The sequence below is a fragment of the Alexandromys fortis genome, unplaced genomic scaffold (genome assembly GCF_014885135.2).
Source record: "Alexandromys fortis isolate MF-2015 unplaced genomic scaffold, M_Fortis_MF-2015_v1.1 scaffold_33, whole genome shotgun sequence".
In the NCBI taxonomy this organism is placed as follows: domain Eukaryota; kingdom Metazoa; phylum Chordata; class Mammalia; order Rodentia; family Cricetidae; genus Alexandromys; species Alexandromys fortis.
Genome location: NW_026067917.1, coordinates 12,322,024 through 12,331,752, shown reverse-complemented (window position 1 = coordinate 12,331,752; position 9,729 = coordinate 12,322,024).

The following is a 9,729-nucleotide window of genomic DNA, read 5'->3' as shown; positions in this document are numbered from 1 at the left end:
CACACACACACACACACACACACACACACACACACACTGAAGGCTCTCAATGCCCTTAATGGTTCATCGTTTTCCCAGGAGATCTTAACTGTTTTCCTTCCTGGGGCCTTTCATGTGTGCCCCTCTTAGGGTCTTTCATTTTACCTAGCTTCTCTGTGTTTAGAGATTGAAGTTGGGGTAGCCTTTGCTTTACATTCAATCTCTACTTATGAGTGAGTACCTACTGTGCTTTTCTTTCTGGGTCTGGGTTGCCTCACTCAGGATGGTTTTCTCTAGTTTCTTCCGTTTGCCTGCAAATTTCAAGATGTCATTGTTTGTTACCGCTAAGTAATACTTTATTTATCATACAAATCTACCATATTTTCTTTATCCATTCTTTGGTCGAGGAGAATCTTTGTGGTTTCTAAGTTCTGGCTATTACAAACAATGCTGCTATAAACACAGTTTGGCAAATGTTCCTGTGGTACAATTGTGCATCCTTTGCTTACATGGCCACGAGTAGTACTGCCAAGTTTTGAGGTAGACTGATTCCCAATTTTCTGAAAAATCACCATCCTGTTTTCCAAAGTGGATGAACAACTTTCCACTCACACTGGCAGTGAAGCAAGAAGTGTTCCCCTTACTCCATATCCTTCTTAGCATAAGCTGTCATCAGTGTTTTTGATCTTAGCCATTCTGATAGGTGTACAATGGTATCTCAGAGTCAATTGGATTTGCATGGTCATTTATACCTGCACCCCAACAAATCTCTGTACTTCTTTCTGGCCCTTTATGCCAATACTTATAGGCCCCTTCCACATCACATCCAAACTCCACGCAACCAGAGCTACTCCAACACTCCAAGAAAAGGCAAAGATACACATTCTGCAGTCAATTCTGTTTATCTAACATCAGACCACTTAAGCCAGTTCCAACCTCTAGATCTTTACTCTCTACACATTCTCATTTCTGTTCCAACCTTTTCTGTCAATATAAGGCAGACAATGAACAAAAGCCCCTCATTCTCACATTGCTACCTACCCCACTGTTATATCCCTGGCCCCAACTCCAGCAGATCTATTAGATTGCACCCAATGTCTCAAAGGAGACTCTAAAAGCCAAGAAGTGCTTGGAAAAGGGCCTTCCATACTCTAAAAGACACAATATGCCAGTCCACATTATTTTGTGCTGTAAAATATTCAATCACCATAGATAGAATAAATAAGATATTTCACAACAAAGTCATATTAAAACACCACCCAAAATTAAACAAATGAAATGGAGAGACACAATTCATACTCATTAAAGGAAAATCTACCAATTCTTAAAATCTATGACTCACATTTTGTAAAAGAAACATTAGTAAAATTTAAATCATACCCTGTATTTCACATATTAAAAGTAGGAGATATCAATGCCTAAATCTGACAATATACAGTTCATTCATATTAAAACTAAACAGAGGAATAATGGATCAAACAGTCATTAGGAACAAAATTGAGCTAACATATCTGCAGAACATTTTCCCCAAACACAAAATTGACCACATACTCATGAACCAAACGAGGCTCAACAGAAATAATAAACTTGAAATAACTCCCTATATCACATCAGACTTCTGTGGATTAAACCTGAATTTCAACAAGAGAAAGAACAAAAGGCAAACAAACTCATGGAAACTGAACAACTTCCTATGGAATTATGACTTGGTAAAGGCAGAAATAAAGAAACTAGAGACATCCTAGAATTCAATGAAAATGAATGCCAAACTTATGGGACATAAATGAAAGTAGTGCTAATAGGAAATTTTACATCATTATGTGTCTACATAAAAAAAGAAGAAATTGAGAAATTACCATACTATCAACATAAGAGCACAAAACTAGGTATGAAGAAAAGTAAATTTTTTCTAAATTCTTTCTTCTTTCTCTCAAATACCAGATGACTTCTGACATAAAACAGGAACTCCCAAAAGAGCTATGTCTCTGCTTTCTGCCAGTAAACAGAGCAAGAAACTGCATTAAACTCTGTTTTTTTTTCTATGCATGTGCGTGTGTGAGTGTGTGTGTGTGTGTGTGTGTGTGTGTGTCTAGAATTCCTTTTCCAGCCCTCTCATGATTTTAAATGGATTTAGTTGAACAGGGTGGCACCAATTTGTTGTTGGAAGTCAAATTTAGGTGGGAGGCTGCTCTTTTGTTTTCTGGCCTCCCAGACTCCCAAAATAATCACACAGAAACTATATTATTTGCGATACTATTTAGTAAATAGTTAAGCATATTTTTAGTCATCACTTTTGTCCTAAACTAACCCATCTCTACTAATCTGTGCATCACCATGAGGTTGTCTCTGCAGCAGGCTCAGGTGGAGGGATCTGTTTCCTGCAGGCAGCTACTTACTCTCTCTATATATCTGCTTCCGCCTGGCTTTACTCTGTTAAGCCATTGGCTGAAAGCAGCTTTTTTATTAATAAATAGCAATAAAACATATTTATAGCCAACACCACCTCCCACATCAGTAGATTATACTCAGGGGATTTTAGGTCAAGTGGTATGCCTTTGAAGAAAATTGTATACACTAGCCATCCTCCTTTTTATCTTTTTTTTCTTGATATTAGCTGATCATTGTTTGCTTGTCATATACACTTTTCACCATTGACATTGGGTACAACACCAATGGCCTTAGAGCAACAGACTAACCTGATGATACCTTGGAAATTCCACAACTATTAGCCCAAATTAGCCTTTTGTCAACTAACTAGCTCTGATATTTTCATAGTTAATCACAGCCTTGAAAATAGTTTAAAATTCATATAAATCTACTAGTTTCCCAAGTTATGGTTATTGCTTATGAACTTATATCATTGTATGGTTTTGAAAAATGTGTAATGGTCAAGGTATCTGCAATGGAGCATGAAGATAAATTGCTATTCTTTAAGCATAAAAGCAAACCATTCACTTTTTTTATAACAGAAACTTTAAAAGGGCTTTTCCATAACTATATCTACAAACTAAAGGCTATATTGCACACTGATTCATTCATCCCTGTGTGCATCTGTAAGATATTCATCTAGGGCCATAACTTCACTAGATTTATGTTAGCCTGATGTCATCTGCCACAGTACATTTATTTACTGACAGATTATTTAAGATATGAAATACCACTTCATCATTTGAACACTTACTTTGGGCACTAATCTCTACAATTCGTGTACTGATGAGTTATTGCTTCTGTTTTATGATTTTGGGCAAAGTACGAGGCAGCTTCGGAATGCTCTACTTAACCCTTCTTGTAACAACTTTACCTCCACAAAAAACGAATATACATCATAGTTCTCTACAAATTCTATTTACATGTACCTCAGCCCTATATTGATGTGACAAAGAATAAATTATTAATGAAATATTGAATGTATTAAATATAATTTGATATCACATGATTTATTACTTGGTCTCCATAAAATCGTATCAAACAGAGAGCATGTTGATTATTTTGTCCTTTGTTATCTCATGAAATGTAGATAAAATATTTATTGATCCTCAAAATTCATGACTATTTTTATTTTCTATTTCAACTTTAATAATTGGCACAAGATTTAGAAGTAAAATACTGAAAATATGTTTCTTTTCTTAAGGCATTTAATTTTACTTTCACTTACTGTATTTTACGTCTTTGGAGGCTTATAGTTAGCAACTGGATAAGGGGTCATAATTTTCCCATTGTAGTAGATGATATGAAACTAAATTTTTTATAGATTTTTGAAATATTAAGAAATATTCTGCTCATTTACATCAATATATAAAAATCCATGGTCTATCAATTATTAACACATATATAAATGACTTGCTTGATACTTCAATCATCATTACATTACAGTAAATATGGCTGAGTATCAGTTTTGTGGATGGAGTATGGGACTTGTAGTTTGCAGGGTCAGATGGATGGAATGGGGGTGTTAAAGCAGCCTACCTGCAGGAAACTTTCCTGCTGGCTGGCTTGCATTTAATTTCTCCATTTCTATTTTGGCTTATGTTTAATTAAAGAGAGAGTTGTTCAATTTCCTAAAGTTTGCAACATTTCTGTTGTTTCTGCTGTTGGTTGTTAGATATGATGTAGGAGTTATTTCCATTTTTTTTATCTGTTGGGACTTGTTTTGTGTTCAAGTGTAGTTACTTTTGAAGAAAGTTATATGAGGTGCTTAGAAGAAGCTTTAGTTCTTTTTGTTTTGTTTTTGTTTCTTGGTATTTTTTGTTAGGGCCAAATGTTTGGCAAGTATCTGATAGATCCATTTGGTTTATAGGGTGTCTTGATCATCAGTCCATTGGTGAAAATGGTGCTTTGAAGATTCTCACAATATTGCTGTGTGAGGATTAACATATAATTAATGCTGTACTAGTGTGTCATTTACAAACTTTTTTGTTTCCTAATGTTTGGTGCAAAGATGTTAAGAATTGATAGATCATGTTGGTGGATTTCTCCCCCATGACTGAGTATGTAGTTTCATTTTCTATTTCTTCCGGTTATTTTTAATTTAAAATCCATTTTATCAATTATTAAAATGGCTATACCAACTTGCTTTTTAGGTCTAGTTGCCTTGCTGAATATTCTTTTCCATTTTGCTATGCTGAGGTGATGTCTATCCTTGATGATAAGGTGTGCGTTTGGTAGAAACAGAAGGATGGATCATATATTCTCATCCAATATGTTCTTTGTGTCTTATTAGGAAGATGAGATGAGATAATTGATGCTGAAGAATAGCAATGCTGTTGGTAATAGTGTGTGTGTGTGTGTGTGTGTGTGAATGTGTGTATGACTGTGTGCATGTGCTTCCATTATTTTGAAATAATTGTCTAGGATTGTTTACTCTTTATTATTTCTGGTTGTCTTGGTAATGCCTTTAGGTAGAAAGTTTCCTTCTAAGTATCTTCTGCAGAGCTAGATTTGTACATAAATACTACTTAAATTTAGTTTTATGACAGAATGTCTTTTTTCTCAATCTATACTTATTGAAAAATTTCCAGGGTATCATAGACTAGGCTGGCCTCTGTGGTCTCTTCAAGTCTGTGCAATATCCAGAGGTGATTTCCAGAAGAAGGTTTGAGGAAAAAATGAAATGTCAAATGTTATAACTGTGACAAACAACCCCACCTTAAAAAGGATTGTAAATATTGTATTCATATAAACAATGTTTCTTTTTCTAAGAATAATCAATTAAGAATATGTCTCCCTTCTGGATTATGAAGAAATTGGGGTAAAGGTAGGCATGGGACTAATGAATGTAAATCTTTGAGGAATATTCATGGCAATCCTTTGCCATGGGGAAATTCCATTAATTTTACTTTTCTTCATACCTATTTTTGTCTCTATCACACGTTTCATTGAATATATATCTGTATATGTCTATAAAAATAATGTTTACCAGGCGATGGTGGCGCATGCCTTTAATCCCAGCACTCGGGAGGCAGAGGCAGGCGGATCTCTGTGAGTTCAAGACCAGCCTGGTCTACAAGAGCTAGTTCCAGGACAGGCTCCAAAAGCCACAGAGAAACCCTGTCTCGAAAAAACAAAAAAAAATAATGCTTAAGTTTTCCAAAATAAAGAATGGATTTTCCTGCAGTAAACTTAAATGTTCCCAGAAAGAAGATGAGGTCTGACAACAATAATACCACCTGGTTGATATGATGTCATGATGTTGATAGTGCTATTATAAGACCTGTTTTGGGTACCAGCTGCTCAAGATGGTTCCAACTTGGTTAGTTAAAATGGTACACTTTTTAAAAATAACATTCTGGCCAGAACTCCAAATAGGAACCTCAAAAAACTTTACTGAAGTTTCTACCTCTTTACATTTCTACCTCTGATCAAGATACTCATACATTGTTTACATTTTGAGGTCATTTTTCTCATTTGTTGCACAGTTGTTTACTGTATAATATTTTAATATAAAGTCTTAGTCTTTAAGTTATATAAGTATTAAAATATAGATCAATAGTCATCTATGTTTGTCATACTTATAGACTAATCAGGTTCTTTATATACATAGAGATTGTGTTCTGCCTAGAAAGGTAGTGATCAGCCACTTCAAAGAGCTGTAAAATATGGCATTTAAATAACTTAGGGATCTGTTGACGTGAGACACAGTTCCTCCTAGCAGCATCGATATATTTGCAAGAATGTTGAGCACCAAAGATACTCCACTTGGAGCTCATTTTCTTCTTGTCAAAACTGGCCTTAGGGGAAGGATTAACCATGCATTAACCACTGACAAAATGCACGATGTCTGGACAGGACAAGTAAGATACAAGAAAAAGACTGTCAAATCTTGCCAAGACAGGGATTGAAAATTTTCCTACCTCTGAAAATTGCCCGTTAGTCTAGGCCTTAGTCAAAGTTGGTTGCTCTAACATTGCAAACGAGACTGAGTGATTGCCCAGGTAGCCAGTTGTCTTTGTCATTTGTTGCACATTTTGGAAGTTGCCTTATTGTACTTCCTGCTTATAAAAATATTATTTCCCTTCTTGGGTCTTCGTTTTGGGTTTGAAGACTAGATAGAAGTAGTTACTTTCCTCTCATGACTTGACCAAGTTATTTATTATACAAGCCTTAAATTAATTAGGATAGGATAATTATTGAAATACTTATTATATGGTTCTTGCTTGATATTGTTTATGGTGGTTTTAATTCTAACGTTTATACCTGATATTTGTTCTTATTGTATATAACTTTGTATTAGGCTTAGAACTTTCTTATTTAAACAAAAGGGAGAGGTACTGTAGGATTTCCTACTACCAGTAACTTTAAGTTACCTGCCCAGTTGGGCATGGATACACACACACACACACACACACACACACACACACACACACACACACATATATATATATACCAATGCAAAGGATGCATTTGGCTTCCTTCCAGGTGGTTGGAATTGGTTGCTGCTCCTCATTCAAGCAGAGGATTGTGATATGTGAGTCTGCCTCTAAATAAAAAATCTTTTATTATATTGAATGCTAAGCTAATGTAGGATTTCTTTTTTCGCATCCTTCTTCAGATTCTCCCAGGTCTCATGACAAATCTGCAATTGCAGAGGAACTCCTTCCCAGAGCAATTAACATACCTAATGACTGTTGTAATCACCTGTGGATAATAGAATAATTACAGAAGAGAAAATAAAAATTTCAGGAGAAACCATATAGCTAGTATTTTAGCAAACTTCTATAAGTGAACAAAGACCAAAATTTAAAACATGAGTGAATAAGTGATATTGTCATTGAAGTTCTACTAGACATAGGTACAGATGTAACAATAATTTCACAGGAAACTTGGCAGCCAAATTGGCCTCTTTAGATTGTAAATGTTCTATTTTTTGGAATTGGAACTTTATCTCAGGTAAAGAAAAGAGCAAGATGGGTTGATGTATAGGACCTGAAGGACAGTGGGATATTAAAACCATAAGTGGCTAATTCATAGCAATGAATTTGTGGGGATGTGATTTGTTACAGCAATGAAATACTCAGCATATCATTCTCCCAAGCTTAGAAACAATCCATTAATTAATGTATATTTCTGGGAAAAATATTAGGAAGTTTTTATATAAAACAGTCACTGACCATTCAGATTCTATAAGAACAAGACATGCAGAGAGCAAGAGACCACATATGTCAGTTCAGACTACTAAAACCAGAAAAACTTTTAATTACCATGAATAGACAATACAAGATATGTCATGACAGAAGCAGATTTAACCAATAACTAGGTACAAAACCAGCCCTACACAAAGTATGAGAAAGAAAACTCAACCCAAGAAAGTTAGCTATATCCAGAAAAACTCAGAAAATAGATGATCTCATAGCAGCAAATCCCAAAGAAGGGGAAAACATACACAATAACATCACTAACAATGAAACTATAATAACAGGAACTAGCAATCACTGGTCATTAATATTTCTTAATAAAAATGGACTCGACTCACCTATAAAAAGTCACTGGCTATCAGATTGAATATAAAAACAGAATACATTCTTTTCACACTTCAACCTCAAAGACAGACATAGCCTCAGCATAAAAGGTTACGAAAAACTTCCAATCAAAGGGACCTAAGAAATAAGCTGGTGCAGTGTTTCAGGCAGACCATTTGTTGGTTCCTGGCTGTGCAGCAGCTGTGCCCTGAAATAACCACACAGAAACTGCATTATTTAAAACACTGCTTGGTATTGACACAAAAACAGAGATGTTGACCATGGGAATCAATAGAAGAGCCAGATATTAACCCATAAACCTATGAACACCTGATTTTCGACAAAGGAGCTAAAAGTATACAATGGAAGAAAGAAAGCATCTTCAACAAATGGTGCTGGTACAACTGGATGTCTACCTATGGAAGGATGAAAATAGATCCATATCTATTATCATGCACAAAACTCAAGTCCAAATGGATCAAAGACCTAAATATCAATCTTAACACACTGAACCTGATAGTAGAGAAAGTGGGAAGTAGTCTACAACATATGGGCACAGGAGATCATTTCTTACATATAACCTCAGTAGCACAGACAATAAGGGCAACATTGAATAAATGGGACCTCCTAAAACTGAGAAGCTTCTGTAAAGCAAAAAACACTGTCACTAAGACAAAAAGGCAACCCACTGACTGGGAGAAGATCTTCACCAACCCCGCAGCAGACAAAGGTCTGATCTCTAAAATATATAAAGAACTCAAGAAACTAGGCTTTAAAATTCTAATTAACTCAATTAAAACATGGGGTACTGAACTGAACAGAGAATTCTCAACAGAAGAAGTTCAAATGGCCAAAAGATACTTAAGGTCATGCTCAACCACCTTCGTGAATAGGGAAATGCAAATCAAAACAACTTTCAGATACCATCTTACACCTGCTAGACTGGCTAAAATCAAAAACATCAATAATAGCCTTTGCTGGAGAGGATGTGGGCTAAGGGGGGCACTCATCCATTGCTGGTGGGAATGCAAACTTGTGCAACCACTTTGGAAATCAGTGTGGCGGTTTCTCAGGAAATCTAGGATCAACCTACTCCAGGATCCAGCAATACCACTCCTGGGAAAATACCCAAGAGATGCCCAATCATACTACAAAAGCATCTGTTTGTCTATGTTCATAGCAGCATTATTTGTAATAGCCAGAACCTGGAAAAACCTAGATGCCCCTCAATAGAAGAATGGATAAAGAAAGTGTGGAATATATATGCATTAGAATACTACTCAGTGGTAAAAAAAAAATGACATCTTAAATTTTGCATGCAAATGGATGGAAATATGATGTGGGAGTGTCATATATCAATCTATAGAAATAAAGAAACTGCTTGCCCTGATAGGTTAAACCATAGGTGGGAGGAGTAACAGGAGGAAGAGGAAGTGAGGTAAGCCTCCTCAGACAGACTCGGACAGCTCTGCTCTGGAGCAGAGACACCAGGCTCCACTCTCCCAGACAGCTCAGACCCAGAATGGACGTAGGCTAGAATCTTCCCTGTAAGCGCACCTTGGGGTGCTTACACACATTATTAGAAATGGGCTAGTCCAGGTGTGAGAGTTAGCCGAGAAGAGGCTGGATATAATCGGCAAGCAGTGTTTAAAAGAATACAGTTTGTGTGTTGTTATTTCGGGCATAAGCTAGCCAGGAGGCTGGGGTGCAGGGGACACAGCCCCGCTGCTCCAATTTCAACAGATGGTGCCCAGACGTGTGGACAACTGAATCCACTGAAAGCCTGAGAAAGCTT